At 38.2% G+C, this 25,101-nt stretch overlaps 1 pseudogene; it reads left to right on the forward strand.

Moving 5' to 3' along the window:
- Positions 1-1,330: 1,330 nt before the first annotated feature.
- Positions 1,331-25,101, forward strand: part of LOC142836627 (uncharacterized protein C6orf136-like) — a 32,838-nt pseudogene continuing 9,067 nt past the window's right edge.

The raw sequence follows: 25,101 nt of genomic DNA on the forward strand, positions 1-25,101 counted from the left end.
CTGAACACTCCAGCACTGCTGAAGCAAGACCTGAACACTCCAGCACTGCTGAAGCATGAGAAAATGACCCTAGAGCCAACTTTAGAGGTCCTTAAGAAGGAAATGAATGAGTTCCTTAAGAAAATCAAGGAAAAGACAAAAATTTAGAAGAAATGAAAAAAAAATCCTTAAAGAATGCCAGGAAAAACCCTAACAAATGGGTGAAGGAAACTGTTCAAGACCTGAAAATGGAAATTTAAGCAATAAAGACAACACAAACCTAGGGAGTCCTGGAAATGGAAAATCCGGGTAAGTAAGCAAAAACTACAGAGGCAAGACTCACCAACAATACAAGAGAAAGAAGAGAAAACCTCTGGCATTGAAGATATGGTAGAAAAAATAAATTTATCGAGCAAAGAAAACGTTAACTCTACAAACTTCCTGACATAAAACATCCAGGAAATACGGGACACTATGAAAAGACAAAACCTAAGAATGGCAGAAATAGAAAGAATAAGCCCAGCTGAAAGGCCCAGAAAATATATTCAACAGAATCATAGGAAAAGACTTTCCTAAATTAAAGAAGGACATGCCTACCAAGGTGCAAGAAGCTCACAGAACACCAAATAGGCCAGATCAGAAAAGAAAGTCCCCTTGCCACATAATAACGAAATAGTCAACATAGAGAACACGTGAAGAATATTAACATCTGCAAGGGAAAAGGGACAAGTAATGTGGAACACAGAGCTGTTAGAGTTGTGCCCTCAAGACCTCCCGGGTATGTACCCAAAGGATGCTCCATCCCACCACAAGGACACTGTGTTCATAGCAGCTCTCTTCATCATTGCCAAATCCTGCAAACAACCTAGATGCCCCTCGAGTGGAAAATGGATAAAGAAAATGTGGCACATTTACACAATGGAGAGTTACTTAGCAGTTAAAAAAAGATGACATCAGGAAATTTACAAACATATTAATGGAACTTGAAAAAAATCATCCTGAGTGATGTAACCCAGACCCAGAAGGACAAATGTGGCGTGTGCTCACTTGTAAGTGCATGTTAGCTGCAAAGTAAAAGATAGTCATGCTAAGGCCCACAGACTCAGAGAGCCTAAGTAACAAGGAGGGCTTAAAGAAGAGGGGATGTAAGGATCTGCCTAAAAGGGGGAAATAGAATAGATTTCATGGGTGGTCTGAGACAAGTGAGGTTGGGAACAAGACGGAGGGGGGAGAAAAAATGGGAGAAACTACTAGAATTGAAGGGAACTAGAATCATAGAACAAGGCAGAAACCTAGTGCTGTGGAAAATTGAAGGAATCTGTGAGAATAACCCTAGCAAAGACTCCTAGCAATGGAGGGCACAGAGCCTGAACGAGCCATCTTCTATAAGCAGGTGAGGCCTCAAGGGGAGGGACTGGGACTCCAGCCCAGCAACAAAACCTCCAACCTACAGCTTGTCCTGCCTGCAGAGTGTTCTGGAACCAAAGACTAGCAGAATCCTAGTCAGAGACCAGAGAGACTTCATCCAGAAACCGATGGGATGCTGGGTCCCACAGTCAAACACTGGGCAGAGCTCAGGGTTCTGCAGAGGAGAGGAAGGAAAAATTGGAGGAACCAGAGGGGTCAGGGACACAGAGAGAATAGGGCCCACAAAACCAAAAGACCCTGACTCATGGAGCCTGTAGGGGTCTGACTTAGGTCCACTGCATGTATGCAATGACTGAGTAGTGTGGTGGTGTTCTTGTGGGATTCCTAGCAGAGGGAGCAGAGATGATGAAGGTGTGGGCTTAGTCTCACAGCAGTTTGTTACTGTGTTTGGTTGATGTCCCTAGGAGGCCTGCTCTTTTTCAAGAGCAGGTGGAGGGGGAGTTAGATCTGAGGGAGAGGGGAGGGAGAGGGGTGATACTGCGGGGAGGAAGGGAAGGGATACTTTGGTCAGGTATCCCTTAAGATATGAGAGAAGTTTTTTTAAAAAGAAAAGAAAGAAACCTTGTATTTATGAGAAAAAAAAAAGAGAAGGGACATGTGTTATCTTTTCCGATCCAGTCTACAGAGATGTACATGACCAGTTTATGTCAGAGTTTCTATGCCGTTCTTTCGAGAAAGTGGCATGGAAGTTAAGTGGTCTGAAAACATCAGCTGTGAACTACTGGTTCTGTGGAATGGAGCTCAGGTGACAGTCAGCGCTGGCTCTTTCTTCTGGGAGCTGAATTCCCACTGCTTAGCCTTTGCAATCTTCCAGTGAGCTCTGTCCCCACTGGAGAACTGGTCCCAGCTCTCTGCTGCAGTCTTGCCTGCCTCCCTGTAAGAGACAGAGCATCTGATGTCAGACTTCTTCAGGGTCTTGACTAGATATCATGTCTCACACCAGGTATTCACTCAACAAAGTTCTGCTCATCAAACAGGTGTCTTCTGACTTATGTGTATTCTGAACCTATATCCGCAGGAACAACAATGTAATTAAGTCTTTATTAGGGTCTGGGCAAAAGTGTTTGAAGCAACATCTCAGGAAGAAAGTTGATGTCACTTTTCCAACATGTTCCCTTTCTGTTTCCTTTTCCTCTCTGCTTCAAAGAAAACACTCCTCTGACAGACACAGCCGGTGCATACCCACTTTCTAGAACATTGTGTTTAAAATATCCTTCAATGAAGTTCATGAAATATACCAGCGAGCCAGGCACGTTTCAATGCATATCTTAGCAACCGAGGCACCGCTTCATTCAATGTGCATTAAGATTTCATCTGGGATAATATTTGAGATCATTTTCATAATGTGCCTGAATTCTTGTCAAGGTATCAAGAGACATGTGCAAGAACCTTCCATCTCAAAACACGGAATAAGGGACCCATTGAATTATGAATTGCACAAAGAGAAGCGACAGATGGTTTATACAGCATGATGAAATGCTGGTATTTATACAATAAGCATTAAGTGTGTTTCTCGAGATGAATGAGCTTATTTGCAGGTATGACGCACCTAACCCTGGAAGAATGGTCTATTTTAGGGTTCAGTGCATCACACTGCTTATTTTAGAGGTTTCATCTGTCAGAATGGCACTGATGTGGTAGAGGGGTTCAAAAGATATCACAGAGTTCTGAGTGTGGAGGAATGTGGCGGGGCAGACAATGTGGAAATTCAGCAGAGCGGGTGGGGGGGGACATCAAGTAAATCATTGACATCCCAAGGACTCTGGAGGAAAAGGACTTAAAGTTGATTGTGTGTGTCGCTCTGAAAGCCGTCCAGAGACACGAGTTCACCCAAAACGGAGTGACAATTGAGAATTTCTCTTATATGTGGTATCAGTATGGTTCATTTTAACAGATATCAAAATAAATCTTTTGAATATGGAAATGGTTTATTCACACAAATTTCAAAAATTGCATTTCCTTTCTTTGGCTTTTATGTTTGGGAAACACAGCATTAAGGATTCTAAGGGACTGAAAGATTCTTTCTGTGAACATTTGAATTTCTTTCTAAGTTCATGTCTTCCTTTCTGTTGTAGACATGCAGGCGGACATGTGGTGGTCTGGAGACACCCGGCTGCAGTGGTTGCTCTCTTCCTACCGTGTGGGTTCCAGGAACTGAACTCGGGTCACCAGGCTCGGCAGCAAGAGCCTTTATCGCCTGAGTTGTCTTCATGGCCCTATTATAACATTTTTTGGTCCAACTCATTTCTCACCCACCTTCAAATCTTCACTTCATAAAGAAATCTAATTTTTTCAATTTATGTTTGTTTACTTTAGTGTGTGACCATTTTGCCTTCATGTATGTTTGTGCACCATCTGCATGGCTGAAGCATGAGGTCAGAAGGTGTCTTTCGTTTCTATAGAACTTGAGTCGCTGATGGTTGGAATCTGGTATCTGGGTGCTGGGAATCAAAGCAAGAATCACTGCAACACCAGTAAATCCTCTTAACTTCTCAACCACCTCTCCAGCCCCAAGAAACTGGATTTCAATTCAATAATTAGCAGTGAACTTGACCACTCCCTCTTTACACCAGTGATCAATTTCCCTTTTGTTTTGAAACCACTGAATGTTTTATTTGAAAATTCTTTTTTTTTTTCACATTGGCACAAAAAGTGATGTGTCACAAAAAAAAAGCAAAATTTTAGGATTTAGGGTTTTAGGAACAGTTTTCTTCAGCATAAGGCTCATTTTGGAAACTGCTCTGGTGCCTGGCCCCAAGCCTTTTGGCAAAGGCTACCTTTAATTCTGTTTCCAAGATAAAACACTGCTGACCTGCACCCCTGGGGATGTCAGAGACAGTTTCTGGACCTTCAGGACTTTCCCTGGGGCTGAGTGGGATGGTGAGTATCCAGTGTCCAATGACCCAGACCTTCAAATGACTCAGACCTCCCCATGGTCCCTCAAGAGAAACACACACACACTGAGTCTGGGGTCTAGCGAAGAAGAATCTCATTTAATTGCACCAGGCAGGAACTTATAGGCTGAGATAGGAGATGGGAAGCCTGGGATGGGTCAAGGCAGAGCAAGAAACAGGGCCAATAATATTCTGTCACATTAAGGGTGTCTGGGCAGAGGCAGGCTTAGGTCGGGTAGCCAGAGACAGGTCTCCAAAGTCGAGCTAGGCTCAGGAAGTTACACTAGGCCTCACCAAACTCAAGTTAGGCTTAGGAAGTTACACTGGACCTCATGACCAGGCTTCATGAGACCCAACATTTTCCTATCTTCATGTGTATATTGTATGACTGGCATACATGTGTGAGGTGTATGTCTTATGTGAGCATGCATGTGGAGAGTCTAGGTGGATGCCGAAAACCGTTGTTAATTGCTCTTTAATCTTACTTTAATCTTACAGAGTCTCTCAAGCAAATCCAGAGTTGTTGGTACAGCTGGCCTTGCTTGCCAGTTTGCTCTGGGCATAGCTTGTCTTCTTCCAAAGCTGGAATTCCACGTGGTCATGGCAGGTGTGATATGAGTCCTGGGACTGCTGTATCCACCTGACACGTATATGGGTTTTGAGAAGCTAAACTTTGGTCCTCATTTGTACATGGCAAGGACCTTAACCACTAAATTTAATCCACCATGGAATTTTTTTTCCTGATCATTATTCCTTCAGTCCAACAGTATAATAACTATCTATGCAACATTGACGTGATATTGTGTGTTAAAGTCATCTGAAGATGATGTTCCATGTGGGAGCGTGTGTGCAGGTGAGAAACAATCACCAGGCTATTTTATAGAAAAGGCTTGGGCATCCACAGATCCTGGTTCCCGGGACGGTTATTGAACCCATGCCCCACAGATACAAGGAAAGAGCGCATAGAACATGACATCAGCGCTCTGGTGCATATATGTAAACTATCCTATCACAACTAAAACACTCAGTAGTGATGCCAACAATAATTAGAAATATTAGAAACTGTCTATACAGTTGTGAGAGGTATTGGACCAACAAGTACCATCATTTTATTTTAATGTTTGTTAATAGACTTATAAATTAGGTTTTCAGGCCAATGACAATAGATACTTTCAGAAGAAAAGAAATACATAAACATTAACTCATAGGTTGTCAAAGATCAATTAAAAAAAAATCATGTTTTCTCCCTATTCATCCCATGTAAGTGTATGCCTCAGTTACGGTTTCTGTTGCTGTGAAGAGACACAATGACCACGGCAACTCTTATAAAGGAAAACATTTAATTGAGGAGGCTTGCTTACAGTTTCAGAGGTCCAGTCCATTATCATCATGGCAGGAAACATGGCGGCATGCAAGCAGACATGGTGCTGGAGAAGCAGCTGAAGAGTCCTACCTACATCCTGCAGGCAACAGGAAGTTGGCTGAGACACTGGGTGCTATTCTGAGCATAGAAAAACCTCAAAGCCCACCCCCACGGTGACACACTTCCTCCAACAAGGCCATACCCACCCCATTAAAGCCACATCTCTTAATAGGGCAACTCCCTATGAGATTATGGGAGCTAATTACATTCAAACTACCACAGCATAACACGGATCCTGGAGACATGGAACTACAAACTAAAGCAGAAAAGACATAGGAAAACACCAAACATACAATGGAATGTGTTGGTTTTTAATTCACAACTAATTGATCATGAGTTGGTCAGTTTCGTTCCTTTAACTTATGTGTATTCTTTTACATGATTTCTCATGTGAAACACTGAAAATCATAGCTAGAATTCAGGAAACATTATTATAACGACAATGCAGGGAGAGTTACTTTCTATATCTAATACTTGCTCTTTTCTTCTCTGAATAAAAACAAAATATTTACTCCATTGGGCAGAAAACTGTGCCAATTGACTTTTTGTCTGTTTAAAAATCCTCCGAGGTCTGCTCAGAAGGAGAGTGGAAGTCATTGATGGGAGTTAGCAGGGCACATACTACATAAGGGAAATTCGGACTAGGGTTTTAGAGACTACTTAACATGGGACTAATAAACACACCCGGCTAAGAAAATAGATATGAAAGCAAGATCCATCCTTCTGCTGTATATAAGAAACACGCCTCAACCTCAAAGACAGAGATGACCGAAGAGTAAAGAATTGGGAAAAGATTTTTCAGTCTAATGAACCTAAGAAACAAGCAGGTGTAGCTATCTTAATATCTAACAAAATAGACTTCAATCAAAATCAATCAAAAGAGATGGAGGACACTTTATACTCACAACAGGAACAATCCATCAAGATGAAGTCTCAATCCTGAACATCTATGCCCCAAACACAAGAGCACACACATATGTAAAAAAAAACATTACTAAAGCTTAAATCACACATCCAAGTCCACACACTACTAGTAGGGGGCTTCAACACCCCACTCTCACCAATGGACAGGTCAACCAGACAGAAACCTAACAGAGAAATAAGAGATCTAGCAGATATTATGACTCAATTTGGAATTAACAGACATTTATAGAACATTCCACCCAAACACAAAAGAATATACCTTCTCCTCAGCACCTCATGGAACCTTCTCTAAAACTGACCACATACTTAGTAACAAAACAAACCTCAACAGATACCAAAAAATTGGAGTAACCCCCTGTATCTTAAATTCAACAACAAGACTAATTTCATAAAGTCCACAAACACATGGAAATTAAACAATGCTCTATTGAACCACCCCTGGGTCAAGAAAGAAATAAAGAAAGAAATTAAAGGCATCCTAAAATTCAACAAAAATGAAGGCACAAGCAGTACTAACTGGAAAGTTGATAGCACTAAGTGCCTACAAAGAAAGCAGAGAACGCTCACACTTGTGACTTAACAGCACACCTGAAAGCTCTAGGAAAAAAAAGAAGCAGACTCACCCAGGAGGAGTAGAGGATAGGAAATAATCAAATCAAGAGCTGAAATCAATAAAACAGAAACAAAGAAAACAATACAAAGAATCAATGAAACAAAGAGCTGGGTCTTTGCAAAGTTGTTCTTTAAAAGAGCAAATTGAATGGTGTTTTCTTTATTTTCAGTGTATAACTTATAACACGAAGTTCTTTTATGGCTTAGTAAATGAGTAAGAAGAACACAGAACACCAAGGGTGTTTGATAAAGCCTCAAGGAATCATATTATTTTATATTTACCTAAAATTACATAAAATACATGAATCTGTAAAACAAGATTATGCCCCTTGGCCTAACAGTGCTCCAACACAAAATCTATAGAATAACAAAAACACTAGTAATGTGCACAAAAACCCTCCTTTCATGGCCAAGCGGTTCCCTCAAATAATATAAGCAATTGCTAGAGGCCATGGATACCCACAAGAGGTTGAAGGTAAGGCCTTATTGCTAAAGTCTTACACTTTGTTCACAGGACTCTGGTGGTTCAGTAAGCATCCAGCCTGAAAGCCTCCATTCTGTCGTCTAGCTTCCATACTATCAGAAAGTACTGTGAAAATTGCCAAGGGAAACAATTAAGTCTTACCTGTCTGTGACACAGAAATGACCAGTATAGCAAGATATCTGTAAGAGTGCAATAAGGGCCGTTCACAGACTGATAGTGAGCGACGGTTGTCTAACTGGACTGAAGGCCCGCTCAACAGGAGGGAAATTATTTCTAGTACTAGAATCCAGGCTCACTACTGAGTTAGTGAGGTCATGATCTAAGAGGAGATCTACAGCTATCACTTTACCAAACCAGCACAGCTCTAAATCTTAGACTCACAGACAAATGCAGCTGTCAAAGAACCTTCTATTTACAACAAGGAGACCATTACAGAAAACTACAACTGAGCACAATCCAGCGATCCAGTACATGAGGATCCGGTGACAACGGATGTATCTGTTTCACAGCCCCTGCATCTATTCCTTAGGGAACACTGCACAAGAGCAGGGAGAAAGATTGTGAGATTTAGGATGCCAGGAGGTGGGCTAGGAGACTCACCAGCCAGAAATGGCTGTGTTAAGGAGACCTGAGCAATGGCAATATCAACAGACATCCTAACTGGGAAGGGGAAAGTCTCATGGACTTCCCACCCCTAGATAAAAACTGCAGGCAACTAATGGCTGTGGAGATCAAGATGATTGGCCTCTCTCCAGGATGAGCCCCCTTTATGGTTACCCATTCCACAGTGGTTACCCTGAAAATGTAACATGGAGGGTCCAGGCCTGCATAGAATGGGGGCAGGGTTTTGTTTGTTGTGGTGGATTTTGTCCCAGCTGATACCCCCAGCTGTTTAGCCCCAAAGAAAACCACACATAGGTCTCCATAAATTATAAGCTGATTGTCCCATTAGCTCTAGCCTCTCACTGGCTAACTCTCATATTTTGATTAACCCATTTTTCTGATCTACGTTAGCCATGTGGCTCAATACCTTTTTTCAGTGGGGCAGATCATATCCTGCTGCTTTGGTGGTCTGGCTGGGCAGGAGAGAGAGGAACCAGCTTCCTCCTTCCCAGAATTCTCCTGTTCTCGTTACATTATTTCTACTTCCTGTCTGGTTTTCCCACCTATATTTCCTGCCTGACCAATCAGCGTTTATTTATAACATGACTGACAGAATACAGACAATTCCCCTACACCGTGAAAACATATACACACAGCAACAAAAATGAACTCAGTAGACCGTATTTACACATTTGTGTATATATGTATGTACTCATGTAAGTTTACATATAAACATAGTATTATAAATGTACATACACACAGGTGTGTATGTGTGTGTGAATAACAAAAGGGGAAGTCATCAATTTGAAAATATGGATGAGAAGAGTGGATACAAAGTACATAGGAGGGGTTGGCGGGAAGAGAAGAAAGGGAGAAGTTATGTAATTATGTTTTAGTTGAAATGTATTTAAAAGTAAATGAAATTTGAAACAATAAAAACAAATTCTTAACTTCAGATTAGCTTCCAACTTTTATTCTCGGTATTATTCATTTACAAACTTCCCTAAGAGTTGCTTTAATGAGAAATTATAGTATCTCTTACCATTCGTCTTCACTTCCTATCATAGCCCCACCACTGTGCTTGTGAGGTCACCTTTGCTTCTATTGTAATCCTGCATAGTCTGGGTGGCAGCAATGCCAGCATCCTCGGCCAACTCTTCTATGCTCCGTCTACACACTGTCCTCGGGCTTTAGTCTTCTTGCCCGTTTCTCGGCCGCTCACTCCTCTCTACTGCCCAAGTCCTGCCTGCCCGTAGCATTCTTGCCAAGTCTCATGCAGTATTACAGGCTGAAGACAAACAATGTACCTACAGCTGCTTGTGCCTGCTCTGAGCAGCACTTCAACCATGATGTGAATTAAAAAGACTTGGGAGGTGATGATACTAGTGATCACACAGCATTAGATACAAAGTAATTTGTGGACTGGGGAGCAAGGAGGACATTTTAGGCTATATGCAATTACTCATAACCAGTTTACGGTAGTAAAAGAAATGTTAACCATGTGTTTAGAGGCAGATTTGCTTTGGTTTTGTTTATCCATCTTGATAGATTGCTTTGTTTCATCTTGAATTCCTCGTTTCCATAGATCCTTGGAGATTAGCCTTATTTATGGGTATTTTAAGTTTGCTTACTACAGCTAACCTTGGCATATTTTTATGTTCAGAAAAAAATACTCCATTTTTCTGTAAACTATGCATACCATTTGCTGTTTTTATGAGTATTGTTGTGTCTTGAATATGAACTACACTGTGAAGTTATATAGCCTCTTTACCTGACTACTAAGCATGCAGCTACAGAACATAGTGATTGTTTCTGGCTTCCAGCCTTGGTTGAATTGTAACCTTTCTTTATTCCCTCTTTTGTTACACGGATTCTAATTGGTCTTGTTAATAATAAAAACCCAGAGTCAGATATTGGGGTAAATGTTGAAAAATCAGAGAAGTAAAGGAACCAGTTACTAGAGAGACATTTTACCTCTACTGAAGTGTATCCTGTCTCTAGGAATCCTCAGACTGAAGACCTTGTGATGTGGGAGTGATTTCTTTCTAATCTGTTGCTTTCGTTGGTTAATTAATAAAGAAAACTGCCTAGGCCCATTTGATAGGCCAACCCTTAGGTGGGTGGAGTAAACAGAACAGAATGCTGGGAGAAAGAAGCTGAGTCAGGCAGTTGCCATGATTCTCACTCCCAACACAGCCACAGGTTAAGATCTTCCCTGGTAAGCCACCTTGTGGGCTACACAGATTATTAGAAATGGGTTAGGTCAATATGTGAGAGCTAGCCAATAAGAGGCTGGAACTAATGGGCCAGGCACTGTTTAAAAGAATACAGTTTCGGTGTAATTATTTTGGGTAAAGCTAGCCGGGTGGCGGGACACAGCCCAGCCCGCCAATCTTATTACAACAACCTTGATCTTCTGTCTCCTCCTGCCATATATTCCTCTCTCAGCCCAGCCATATCCCTTCCTGTCTCCATTTACCTACTTCTGGGATTAAAAGCCTGTGACTTCCAAGTACTGGGTTTAAAGGTATGAACCACCACTGCTTGGCCTCTATGACTAACTTGCAGATAGCGCTACATTCTGATCTTCAGGCTAGCTTTATTTGTTAGATCACAAACAAAATATGACCGCACTCTTCCTCTCTGAAATGAGAACCTGTATTCTATATCATTGTGTGTTTTAAGTAGGTAACTTTCTTGTGATTTGACTTTAGAGGTTCTCACAGCTAAGCGCTAACTTTGAGTCTTTGTAGGGACTTTGTGCTTTTAAAGAAGATGGTACTGCTGACACTTTGGAGATGGACTAAATGCTCTTTGCATTAACAGATGACCATGAGACTTTGGATGCTAAAAGAATAATGGTATCATAACCTAGGTATCAAAGCCTAGGAACCTTAAAACAAAAAAAAAAAATAATCATAAGAAAATCATTGTTGACTCACTGAAACTTCTTTCAATTATTTTCATTAAAAATATCCCATTGTGCTGGACTGTGGTGACCCATGCCATTAATTCGAGGAATTAGAAGGCAAAGGCAGGCAGATCTCTAAGTTTTAGGCCTACCTGGTCTACAAAGCAATGTCTGGGACAGCCAGTATTACGCAGAGAAACCCAGTCCAGAAAAAAAAACATTGATATTATATAACATAGGTTGGGAGTGTGGTGTTTTTTGGATGATGCAAATGCATATGAATAAATGTAGTGTTTGAGGCTATTCAATTTATACTGACTCATCACATTATTTAGCTTCCATACACATTTCGCTTTCCTTATAAGTTATTGCAAGTGCTTTGAAAAACTATTGATCCTTCTTCCTATGTATGTTTTAAATTTTCCCCCTAGAAACTTTTCCATTTATAGCAGAATTAATCTATATGCAGTTGGAATTCTTAAATAATACAACATTAACTTAGAAGCTGTACAGAAACTGGTATTCCATAATTATTTGGTAGCTGATATCCCAGAGATATCGACCAAGACTGGATGAGGCAACCCAGTCAGAGGAAAACGCTCCCAAGAACAGGCAATAGTCAGAGACAACCTCCACTCTCACTGTTAGGAGACTCACAAGAACAAAAAGTTGCACAACCAGACCTAAACAGGTTCCCTAATTGTTGGTTCAGTCTCTGTGAACCCCTATGAGCTCAGGTCAGTTGATTCTTTGGGTTCTTTACCTTTTTTTGTTCTTCACCACCCTGGTTCCTTCCCTCCTCCCCTTCTGAAGGATGTTTGGCTATGGGGCTCTGCATCTGCTCTTGTTATCTACTGGATGAAGCCTCTCTGATGACAATTATGCTAGGCTCCTATCATTAGGAATCACTTCATTGACATGCATTCATTCATTTGTTTGTTTATTCATTTATTGAGAGCTATGTTTGGTTCTATCACAGGTCTCTGATCTATCCAGCCTCTGGGTTCTTGGCCTCCAGGTGTTGTCAGGAACAGGCTTGCTCTCATGGTATTGGCCTCAAGTTACTATTCATTCATTCATTCTCAGTTGGGGAACATCTGGGATGCTTCCATTTTCTGGATAATATGAACAAAGCTGCTGTGAACATGGTTGATCCAGTGTTCTTGAGGTAGGTGTGTGTGTCTTTTGCATATATGCCCAGGAGTGGTATAGCTGTGTCTTGAAGTAGATTCATTCCCAATTATCTGAGAAACTGCAATATTGATTTCCAAAGTGGCTGTACAAGTTTACACTCCCACCAGCAATGGAGGACAGTTGCTTTGTAACCTCACCAGCATGAATGATCCCTTGTGTTTCTGATCTTCACCATTCTGACAGGCGTAAGATAAAATCTTAAAGCTGTTTTGATTTTCGTTTCCCTGATGGCTAAGGATGTTGAACATTTTTTATAAGTGTTTTTTAGCCATTTTGGTTTCTTATATTGAGAATTATCTGTTTAGATCTGTACCCAATTTTAAATTGAATTATTTGGTTTGTTGATGTCTAGTTTCTTGAATTCTTTATGTATTTTGGATATTAGACCTATATTGGACATGGAGTTGGTGAAAAAATGGAGCCCCATTTTGTAGGCTGTGCTTTATATTATTAATGGTGTACTTTGCCTTAAAGAAGCTTTCAGTTTCATAAGATCCCATTTATTAATTGCTCGTGTTAGTGCCTGTGCTGTTGGTGTTCTGTTTAGTAAGTTTTCTCCTGTGCCAATGTATTCAAGGTTTTTCCCTACTTTCTCTTCTATCAGATAGCGTGGTGTGCCTGTATTTACACTGAGGTCTGATCTATTTGGACTTGCATTTTGTGTAGGATTATAGATATAAATTTATTTGCATTCTTCTACATGTAAACATCCAGTTAGACAAAGCTATTTGCTGAAGATGCTTTCTTTTTCCATTGTTTATTTCTGGCTTCTTTATCAAAAATCAGATGTCCGTAGGTGTGTGGATTTATGTCTGGGTCTTTGATTCAATTCTACTGATCAACCTTTCCATTTTTATGCCAGTACCATGCATTTCTATTACTATAGCTCTTTATTACAGATTGAAATCAGGGATAGTGATACCTCCAGGAGTTTTTGTATTGTATAGTATTGGTTTAGCTTTCCTGAGTTTTTATTTTTCCATATGAAGATAAGTATTGTTCTTTCAAGGTCTGTAAAGAATTGTGTTGGGATTTTAATGGGAATTGCTTTGAATCTGTAGATTGCTTTTGGTTAGATGGCCTTAGATGGCCATTTTTACTATGCTAAATCTACTGATCCATGAGCATGGGTGATCTTTCCATCTTCTGATATCCTCTTCAATTTCTTTCTCTAAAGATTTGAAGTTATTGTCATGCAGATTTTTCATTAACTTGGCTAGAGTTACACCAAGATGTTTTATATTATTTGTAGCTATTGTCAAGGGTGTTGTTTCCCTGATTTCTTTCTCAGTCCATTTATCATTTTATATAAGAGGGCTATTGATCTTTTTTAGTTAATCTTGTAACCTGCCACTTCACTGAAGATGTCTGTCAGCTGTAGGAGAATTATTGGAGCAGCTTATGTATACTATCATATTATCTGCAAATAATAACTGTTGTGAAATATTTGTATAAAATGTAAAGATGTGTTGCTTTGATTTGGTCTAATAAAAGTTGAATGGCCAATAGGTAGGCAGGAGAGATAGGTGGAACTTCTGGGCAGAGAGAGAATGCTGGGAAAAAGAAGGTGTATTGAGTCACCAGCCTCACTCAGAGGAAGCATCATGGGGTGTATGGAAATGAGGTAATGAGCCTCTTGGAAGAATGTAGAATTTAAAATGGGTTAATTTAAGTTAGAAGAACTAGTTAGAAACAAGCCTAAGTTAAGGCTTAGCTTTTTCAATTAATAGCAAGTCTCCATATTATTATCTGTGGACTGGCATTCTAGACAAAAAAGTACAGCTACAAACAGTGCCCAATATCGGGTCACATATATCCACAAAGGTCTGAGAAAGCTAATAAACAAACAAAAAAAAGGTTGAAATGTGGAATAAACAGCTCCCTGGTGACTGTGGTCTCTTGAGTAGGCTTGGCGAACAGAGGTACAGTTCTTTTACATGCAGCTGAGCACATGAGCAGCTGGCACTGGGTACAAACACCTGCCATAGGTGGATACAATAAATTTCCAGAGCTGGGGTGGGCAAAAGTGGCCCCAGGGAAGTACCCACTGGCATGAGGCTAGACCCATGAACTGATGAGGGAAGAACAAGGTGCCAGAGCCAAACAATTCCTTGAATTTCCTAGTCATCTGTTCTTTTGTCCCCCTCTTCATCTGATTTTATTAATCTGGGTATTCTTTCTCTGTCTTTTAGTTAGTTTGGATAAAGGTTTGTATATTTTGTTGGTTGTCTCAAAGAACCAACTCTTGTTTTACTGATTCTTGTATTTTTCTCTTTGTTTCTATTTTGTTGATTTCATCCTTGAGTTTGAATATTTCCTGCTTTCTTCTTCGCTTGAGTGTGTTTGCTTCTTTTTGTATAGAGTTTTCGGCTATTGTGTTAAGTTGTTAGTATGAGATCTCTTCAACTTCTTTATGAAGGCATTTGATGCTACGAAATTTCCTCTTAGTACCACTTTCATTGTGTCTTATAAGTTTGGGTACCCTGCACACTCCTCATTGAATTCTAGGAAGTCTTATTTCTTTCTTAATCTCTTCGTTGACCCAATAGTTATTCAATAAAGAAATGTCCAGTTTTCATGAGTTTGTAGGCTTTCTGTTGTTCTTGAAAGCCAGCTTAAATTTGTGGTCATCTGTTAGGATACAGGGGATTATTTAAATTTTCTAATAATATCTGTTGAGACTTGCTTTGTGACCAAATATGTGGTCAGTTTTGCAGAATGTTCCATGAGATGCTGAGAAGAATGTGTATTTTTTATGTTTGGGTGAAAATTTCTGTAGATATCTGTTAGGTTCGTTTGGTTCATAATGTCTGTTAGCTCCCATATTTCTCTGTTTAGTTTTATCTAAATGATACGTCCATTGGTGAGAATGGGGTATTAAAGTTGCCCACAATTAATGTATGAATTAAACTTCAGTATGATTCTTTTACAAATGTGGGTGTCCTTGCATTTGGGACAGACTTGTTAAGAATTGAAATGTCATCATGTTTGCATTTTTCTTTGATGAATATGAAGTGTCCTTACCCATCTCTTTTAATTAATTTTGGTTGGAAGTCTATTTTGTTAGATACTAGAATAGCTACATCAGCTTTCTCTTGGGTCTATTTGCTTGGATAAATATTTTTCCAGTCCTTTACTCTGAAGTAATGCCTATCTTTGATGTTGACTTCAGTTCTTTTTGTATGCAGCAGAAGGATGGATCCTGCTTTCACATCCATTCCGTTAGCCTGTGTCTTTTTATTGGTGAATTGAAACTATTGATATTGAGAGATATTAATGACCAATTGTGGTGGGATTTCAATCCATTTAGCCAATGACTTTTGGGGCACAGACCCTGGGGTGTGGTCTTGTCTGCCTACAACACAGCTTAAAAGCTGAGGTAGAGGTCACATGCTTTCTCTCCCTTGTTCTCATACTCTCTTGGTCATTAAAGCAGAGCAGGAGGAAAGAAACAGCTTGTGGCTGGTGCTCTTTACCCCTGGGCAGAGCAACTGGTAAAGGCAGCTGGATTAGCAGCTGTGTCTAATTTGTTCTGTATCAGTGAGTGTTTGTCCCTATCCTATAACTAAGTAAATTCTTGAGACCATTAAAACATTCTTGAGGTTTCATGTAACCACTGGTACCCAGTGTGGGGTTAACCCAAAGACCACCTGAGTCCGTTGCCCAAGGCAGCCACAAATTATTGTTAAATCATTAGGTGTGTGTGTGTCTGTGTGATGTTTCCCTTCTTTTGGTTTTGGTGATGTGAGATTATTTATTTCCTCTGTTTTCATGGGTGTAGCTAATCTCCTTCATTGGATTTTTCCTACTAGCACCAACTGAAGAGCTAGTTTGATGTGGGATGTTCTTCTGTATGCTGTGAATATATGTTGCTTTTATTAGTTGATGAAAAAACTTTTTTGACCTATAGAAGGGCAGAATATAGCTAGGTGGGAAAGCCAAACTGAATACAGGGAAAAAGAAGGTGGGGTCAGTGGAGATGCCAGCAGCCACTGGAGGAGAAATATGCCAGAGCATTACCAATAAGCCACGATCCATGAGGCAATACACAGATTAGTAGAAATGGGTTAATTTATGTATAAGACCTATTCAGTAATAAGCCTGAGCTATCAGTCACCAATTATACTTAATATTAACCCTCTGAGTGATTATTTTATAAGTAGCTATGGGACTAGGAAGGACACAGAAAAGCCTCCAGCTACATTTGGCACCATGACAAAGTCTGAATGTAGATCAACAAGGGATAGACAAGGTAACCCTTACCATCAGGAAATGCCATGAGGAGCCTCTCACAGGCCCTCATGTCAAGTTTGGTTCAATCATTCCCCTGTCACCATGGAGGAAACTCCTTCCCAAAGCAATTTATAAACCTAATGCCTATTGTAAGAAACCATACTGCTCTGGATGATAGAACAGCTATAGAAGATAAAAATTTCAGGAAAAATCATAAAGCAAATATTTTGGCAAACTCCAATAAATGATCAAAGACTCATTGAAAGTCTTATATACATAGGTGCAGATGAGACATTAATTGCACAAGAATCTTGATATACAAATTGGAGGAGGTAAATGTTCAGCTTTTAGGGATTGAAATTTTATCTCGGGTACAAGGGAACATAAAAGAGTCAAATGTATAGGTTCAGAAGACATAGAGGAAAATTAAAGCTATATGTGTCTAGCATAACATGAATTTATGGGGACATGTGATGTGGGATCCCCCTGTGTATGCTGTGAGTATGTTTTATTACCATTGGTTGATTAAGAAGCTGCTTTATCCTATGGCAGGATAGAATATAGCAAGGCGGGAAATCAAAGCAGAGCTAGAAGAGGAAAGAAGGTGGAGTCAGGCAGATGCCATGCAGCTGCCAAAAGAGAAAGATGTCAGATCCTTACCAGTAAGCCACAGCCTCGTGGCAATACATAGATTAATAGAAATAGGTGTATCTAAGATGTACAAGTGCTCTAGAAATATACCTAATCCATTGACCAAACAATGTTGTAATTAATAAAGTTTTGCATGATTATTTGGGTCTGGGTGGCCAGGACAAAAGCATACATTCTGTTTACACATGTAATTTGTTGAAGAAATGGAATATCCAAGTTAACATTCTTCCAATATAAGAAAAAAACTGTAAATTAACTTATATTTCTGGGAAATATATTAAAAGGTATTATGAAGAACAGTGACCAACTATTCAGATTGTAAATGAACAGGGCACAGCAGCTGCTGGTCTTTCAAAAATACTAACAGTCCTACCTTTAATGGCTAATGGACAACCCTGTATGGGTTGAGCAATGGCCTTTAACATTAGAGAAATTACAGGACTTAGAAGAACTTGGTACAAAAAAAGCTAAATGTTCATCATACTGAAGAAACAAGTAGCCCGTAGAATTCTTCTGTATTTGTTATTCAAAAGAAATATGGAGAATAGAGAATGGTAACAGATCTAATAGCTGTTAATAAGATGGTTCAGCCAATGGATTCTCTACAGCCCAGAATTCCTTCTTTATTACCTAAAGGATGGCCTCTTAGAGTTATTGATTTAAAGGACTGTTTCTTCACTATACCTTTACAAAAAAGTAAAGAGAAAAATTTGCCTTCATTAATGCCTATTTATAATTCTCAGCCTGTTCAGAGATAGCAACAGAAGATTCTTCCATCGGGAATATTAAATAGTCTTATCTTGTGCCAATATCTTGTATGTCAATCATTGCAAATAATAGGTAAGTGATTTCCCCGGTCTATGGTTTACCATGATATGGACAATATCTTACTAGCTGATTATAATATATATACTTTAGAGAAAATGTTTGAAGTAAAGAAAGTTTTGCCTTGCTGGGTATTGTAAATTGCTCTTGAAAAATACAAAGAGGGGATTTTATTAATTATTAAGGATATAAAATGATTCTATAAAAAATTTGACCCCAAAAGGTCTAATTGGGAGAGATCAATTGTAGACTCTTAATAACTTTCAAAGATTTCTGGGAGATGTGACCCATCTATTGACCACTATTAGAGTAACAAATTTAGAACTTATTAATTTGTTCCAAAATTTGAAAGGCAGTAAGGACATAAATAGTTCCAGATAATTATCAGCTAAAGCTGAGAAAGACTTGGTTTTGTAGAGAAGAAATTACAGGATCCACATGTGGATCATTTTGGAACCAGAACCTAATTTCATTCTGTTATTTTACCCTCCATGAATTCCCCTATAACAGTTTTAATAAAGAGGGAGGATATTATCTTAAAATGGATATTTTAAAATCTTAATATTTTTACCACATAAACTGATTTAAAAATTAAAAGCTTATATGGAAAAAGTTTCTGAGTTGGTTCAAAAAGGAAAATTGAAACTTCATCAAATTACCAGAAACAGATCCATCAGAAATTGTAGTACCTTTTATTAATGATAAAATTGACTCATTATGGGCAGAAAATGAAAATTTACAAAAGAGGAAGTAATTTTTGAGGGGAGATTAACAACAAATATCCCCAAAGCAAAATAATTCAATTTATAAAGAGAACTAGCTGATCATTCCTCACACTGTAAAGGAAACATGAATATCTGGAGCCCCTACATTTTAAATTGATGCAAATAAATCAGGAAAAGCATGTTATAAATCAGCAAATTTGAGTGTGTATCTCAAAGCTCCTATGATTCTGTCAAAAAAGTAAAAAAAAAAAAGTCAGAACTATATACTATTCTCTCTAATAGTAATGGTACTATTAGATTTTCCAGAATCTCTTACCATAGCTACTTATTCTCAATATGCAGAAAGAGATATTCTACATATTGAAACTGCTGAATTAGTCCAAGTTATACAAAATTGGCTTTCTTATTTATTCTATTACAAAAATAATCAGAAATAGAAATCATCCCTTTTATATAGCCCACATTAAATCCCACATGGTTCTGCCAGCACATAGTTCTCTAGCACAAGGTCATGAGGAAAATGATCAGCTGTTGATAGTAAATGTGCTAGACGCCTCAGAATTTTACAAAAACATCATATCAATAGCAAAGGCCTGAAAGATTTTCCCATTACTTGGCAAAAAGCCAGGAAAATTGTAATGAAATGTCCTACTTCTTCTTTATACAAACAAATTCCACTATCTACAGGATATAACCCAAAAGAGACTCAAAGAAAAGAAATATGGCAGGTGGATGAGTTCCATTTTATAGAATTTAGAGAAATGTGACTTACACCATATCATAGACACATACTCAGGATTTCAGTGGGAAATTGCTTTGAGTTCTGGAAAGACTGATTTTGTAATCACACATTTTCTAGATGCTATGGCCATCATGGGTATACCTATTAAAATAAAGACTGACAATGCTCCAGCATATGTATTTAATAAAATGAAACAGTTTTTTAATATTATAATATAAAGCATATTACATGTATACCACACAATCATACAGGTCAGGCAGTTATAGAAAGGTCAAATTGAACTCTAAAAGATGTGCTTAATAAAAAGAAAGGAGCAATAAAGATTCCCAGAAATTGACTGCATAATGCTTTAAATTTTCTAAACACTATTGAGAAAGGAAACGACAGATTCCTTTCTTTGTCAATGTCAATGGAGACACATTGGACAATAGAAAAGCTACTGAACTAAATCGCTCTATGTACTTAAAAAATGTATTGACCTCAGAATGGAAACCAGGATATGTTTTATGTTGGGAAGGGGTTTTGTTTTTGTTTCCACAGGAGAAGAAAAGCTAAGGATACCATCAAAATTGAAAAAGTTTTGGTTTGAACAAGCGAGACCTCTTGATTAGAAGAGGTGATAGTTCATCAAAAAGCATGACCATCTAATATCTAAACTAAATCAAACTTGCCAAAAGAAAACCTCCCCAAAGTTAGGATTGGGGTGGGATTTTGTTTTTGTCTTTCAGGAGAATGAAGGCATCCAGCTAAGTAATCTGCAGACCGTTAGGCAAATACGACATTTGAAGAAAAAGAACAAATCACTCATAAAAATGTCCCAATATGAAGCATAAATGGGCTTATTGGTATATCACAGTTCTAATAGAATAAAATTTCATAAATCTTTCCAAGTGTTTGTTTCTGCCATTCTCTACAGACATACAATGCAAACAGTCTTTTTGTAGTTCCAGTTCAATTAAAAATTACAGCTAGATTTGGAGTTGGAGCATGGCTCTCTCCTTCTCTAAACCCAAGCATGCTTATTAAAGGAAAATCCAAACTCTCTGTCTCACGTTAGAAGAGCCGCATGATATGAAATGGAAGAAAAACCAAAATTAAAGATTATTTTATTGATAATATTTCATAATTCTTTGGATTCTTTGGTTTTACTTTGTCTCCTTAAAACTTTTTCATAAGGTATAAATATATCTCAAAATTTATGATATATATGTGTATATATATATATATATATATAATGTCATGATATTAATGGTCATGTAGAATCCTAACTTATTCTATAAAAAGGCTTCATCTAGCTTCCTATACATGATTTTATGTTAGAGTTTCTATCAGGTAACTGGGAATTAAGTTTTTATTCTCTGGATATACATGAAAAATATTGATCCTTTTACTTCTTTGAGATCTGCTGCATATGACATTTTAAATGTTTTTCTGCAGTGAACCAAGACCATGACTAACAGCCATCTTTGAAGTATCGAATATGATTATGGGGCCCCAAAATGATGATTCCACCTAGATTGTGATAATGCCATTAAGCTGACAAACACTGCCTACAAACTGCTCAAGACAATTTCAAGGTGGCTATCTGGATGGTTCAGTCTTACAGACTACTCTAGCCATGACAAGATAAACCCTGTATTTTCATTAAATGAAAATTGACAACAAATGATACATCTAACTCTTCCAGGACTTGAGAATTAAACTTTTTTCAGGAGACTCTTAAGGTGCTTTTACCCCCAGAGAGCTTTAAGTAATTTCAAGAACATAACAGCCTCAATTCCAAGAGATGGGGCAGATGCTTTTTGGTTGTTCAATGGGTTATGAATATTTGTCGTTGTTTAGGGGGTTGGTTCCCTGTTGCTGTTGGCAATAGTCAGGATAAAAGGTGAAAAAAGGAGATTAAATTCATGGATTTCATTCTAAAAAGAAAACAAGGGGGATATAGATATTATAGAATAATAGGGTAGATTATTGAATCTACTTTTAAATAATAAAAGCAAATACTAGTTTTAAATATTTTACATTGGCTTGGTTTTTGTATATTTATACAAAATTGAGCTTACTTTTACTATACTGATATGTTATAAACATGATAGAATAAAAGGTAAGATTATTGAATCCATTTTTCAACTGAAAGAACATGTACTAATACTAATTTTGAATGTTTTACATTCATATGGATTTTTGTATTTTGATGCAAATGTAACATTTTTATCAGAACATATTGTATATATGCTTCTACTCTTGTTCAAGATATTGTCCCTATACAGCTCATTTAACAATTTAATGCAAATTTCTAGTCCTTCAAAATTTCATCATAAACTATTTAATATAATAAAAAAGTGTAGACTAGTAGTTAGTCACCTATAATCAAACTTATAGGCATGTTAGATATGTTTTCAAGGTCAGAGATATATTTTAGGTAGACAGGTAGTCTTCAAACACTTTAGAGATCTACAGAATATAGAATTTAAAAAGCTTTAATAACTGCTTCTTTATTTTTATGACAATGAGACATGTCTTCTCCTAGCAATACCAATCTACTTCAGAGAAGATGGTGGGCATATGGAGTTTTTTTACAAAACTTTCTTTGTATCAAAAGTTAGCCATTGGGCAAGAAACGTCCCTTGCCTCATCTGCTGAGAGTATTCTGTCCAAATTGGACAAGCAGGACACAAAAGAGAGCGACTGCCAAACTTTACCATGACAAAGAGGGACAGCCCTTTGAATACCATGTTTCACAGAAAAGTCTGTCATATATTCTAGGCCTGTAGGCCAAAGATGGGTGTCTGAATGTTACAGAGGATCCCTGGGTGACTGTCCAGGCAGCCAGCTCTTTCTGTCATTTCTCATACTTTTTGAAAGTCACTTACTTATACCTTCCATTTACTTAGCTAATAATATTTCCTTCTCCAATCTGTGATGGAGTTGAAGACTAGATAGTGATATTTGTAGTCTTTCCTTGTTAACAAATTCAGAAAAGAAATTGACACAAAGTAGTATAAAGTTTATAGGGTTGGCAGACATCAAAAGATTTTTGGATTGGTAATACAAGATTGAAAGTGAATTAGGTGCAGCACTTTGTACGTACTGCCTGTATATATCTGTATATAGTTATTATGCTTATTGTATATAGATATGAATTAGGTACAGCGCTTTGTATGTACTGCCCGTATATATCTGTATATAGTTATTATGCTTATTGTATATAGATATGAATTAGGTGCAGCACTTTGTACATACTGCCTGTATATATCTGTATATAGTTATTATGCTTATTGTATATAGATTTTCTATGTTCGTTATAAAGCCTTTTCTTTTTATTTTAGACAAAAAGGAGGAAATGTTGTGATATTTTATTTCTGTTCTGACAAATAAAGCTTATGTGGAGATCAGAAGATGGAGCTAGTCACGAGTTAACCATAGAGGTCTGAAGGATTATACAGACAGACAAGAGGTGACAAAGATGGATGCAGAGAGGAAGTGATAAGGCAGGATGGAGACAGGAACTGAGTTCTTTCTGGTCTGAGTTGGAGAGGTAGGAGGTGACTCAGCTGACCCCATACTTCTCTGATCTTTCAGTATTTACCCCAACATCTGACTCTGGATTTTTATTAATAAGATTTAATAGGATCTCATATCACTAGTTTTGTTTTTAATTTGACTTTGTCATGGAATATCTTGTTTCTATCTATATCTATATCTATGTCTATATCTTGCTGGGCATAGTAGCCTGGGCTGGTATCTGTGGTCTCTTAGAGTCTTCAAGACATCTGCCTGAGCCCTTCTTGCTTTTAGAATCTTCACTGAGAAGTTTTGTGTATTTTAAATAGGTCTGCCTTTATATGTTACTTAGCCTTTTTCCGTTTCAGCTTTTAATGGTCTTCTTTTGTTCTATATGTTTAGTGTGTTCATTATCATGTGGTAAGGGGATTTTATTTTCTGATCCATTCTACTTGATGTTCTATAAGCCTCTTTTACCTTTATAAGCATGTTCTTTTTTAGGTTAGGAAAAAATTTTCTTGATTTTATTAAAAATATTTTCTGGGTCTTTGAGGTAGGATTCTTTTCTCCCTTCTATCCCTATCATTCTTAGGTTTTGCCTATTCTTAGTGTCCTAGATTTTCTGGATGTTTTGTGTCAGAAAACTTATAGTTTAACATTTTCTTTGATCGATATATGATGTGGAATTTCCCTCTGTATGCTGTGAATATGTTTTATTACCATTGGTTAATGAAGAAGCTGTTTTGGCCTATGGTAGGACAGCATAGAGATAGGCAAGAAAACTAAACTGAATGTTGGAAGAAAGAAGGCAGAGTCAGAGAGAAGCCATGTAGCTGTGGAAGGAGAAGAACACGAAAACCTTACTGGTAAGCCAGGGCCTCATAACTATACACAGTTTAATCGAAATGGGTTAAGATATAAGAGCTAGCCAAGAATATGCCTAAGCTGTTGGCCAAGAATTGTTGCAATTAATATAGTGTCTGCATGATTTTGCACATCTGGCTGACCAGAAAATGAAGGCCCAATCTCTGTCTACAGATGTATCTATGTCTTCTATCATGTTCTCAACACTGAGGTTCACTCTTCCATCGCTTGTATTCTGTTGGTGATGCTTGCACCTATAGTTCCTGTTTCCTTACCTAGATTTTCCATTTCCAGAATACCCTCAGTTTGTGTTTTCTTTATTGCTTCTATTTCCATTTTCAGATCTTGAACACTTTTATTCATTTTCTTCATCTGTTTTCTTATTTTTTCTTATAGGTTTTTATACATTTCCTCTAATTGTTTGCCTATGTTTTCCTATATTTCATTAAGGGATTTATTTATTTCCTCTTTAAGAACCTCTATCACCTTCATATATAATATTTTGAGGTCGTTTTCTTAGGCTTCAGTTGTATTGGAACATGTGGGGCTTGTTGTAGTAGGGTAGTTGGGCTCTTGTAGTGACATATTGCCCTGGCTGTTGTTGTTTTTATCTTGGCATTTAGACATCTGGGTTAGGGATTATTATAGGTATAGGTGCTGATTTCTGAGTTTGTCTTCATTGGGTGGGTATTTTCTTCCTAGGCTTCTATTTCCTCTTTGGTCTTCTGGTTTTGTAACCCGGATTTCTTTTGGCCAAGAAATGACCTCTAGTCCAGCAGTGAGTCTCTGTCCAAATTTGTGGCTGGACTTCTGGAGGCTAACTTGACGTTTGGTCCAGAAGTGTCTCTGCCAAAGTTCTGGTGATTGACATGACCTCTAGTCCAGCAGTGAGTCTCTAAGTTACTTGATTTTCTGACTGGCATAACCTGCTCCTGTTCTTCAGACAAGTATGACCTGCAGTTGTTGTCTTATGGCCTGCACCTGAATAGCAGATACGAGCTTGAAGTGAACATGGGGGCACGGTAGGAGGCATTGGCAGTGGGCAGGTAGGATGGTAACAGGTTGGTTATTTAGGATCCAAATCAAGAATGTGAGAAGTTTCAAG

The sequence above is a fragment of the Microtus pennsylvanicus genome, chromosome 16, assembly GCF_037038515.1.
Source record: "Microtus pennsylvanicus isolate mMicPen1 chromosome 16, mMicPen1.hap1, whole genome shotgun sequence".
Lineage (NCBI taxonomy): Eukaryota > Metazoa > Chordata > Mammalia > Rodentia > Cricetidae > Microtus > Microtus pennsylvanicus.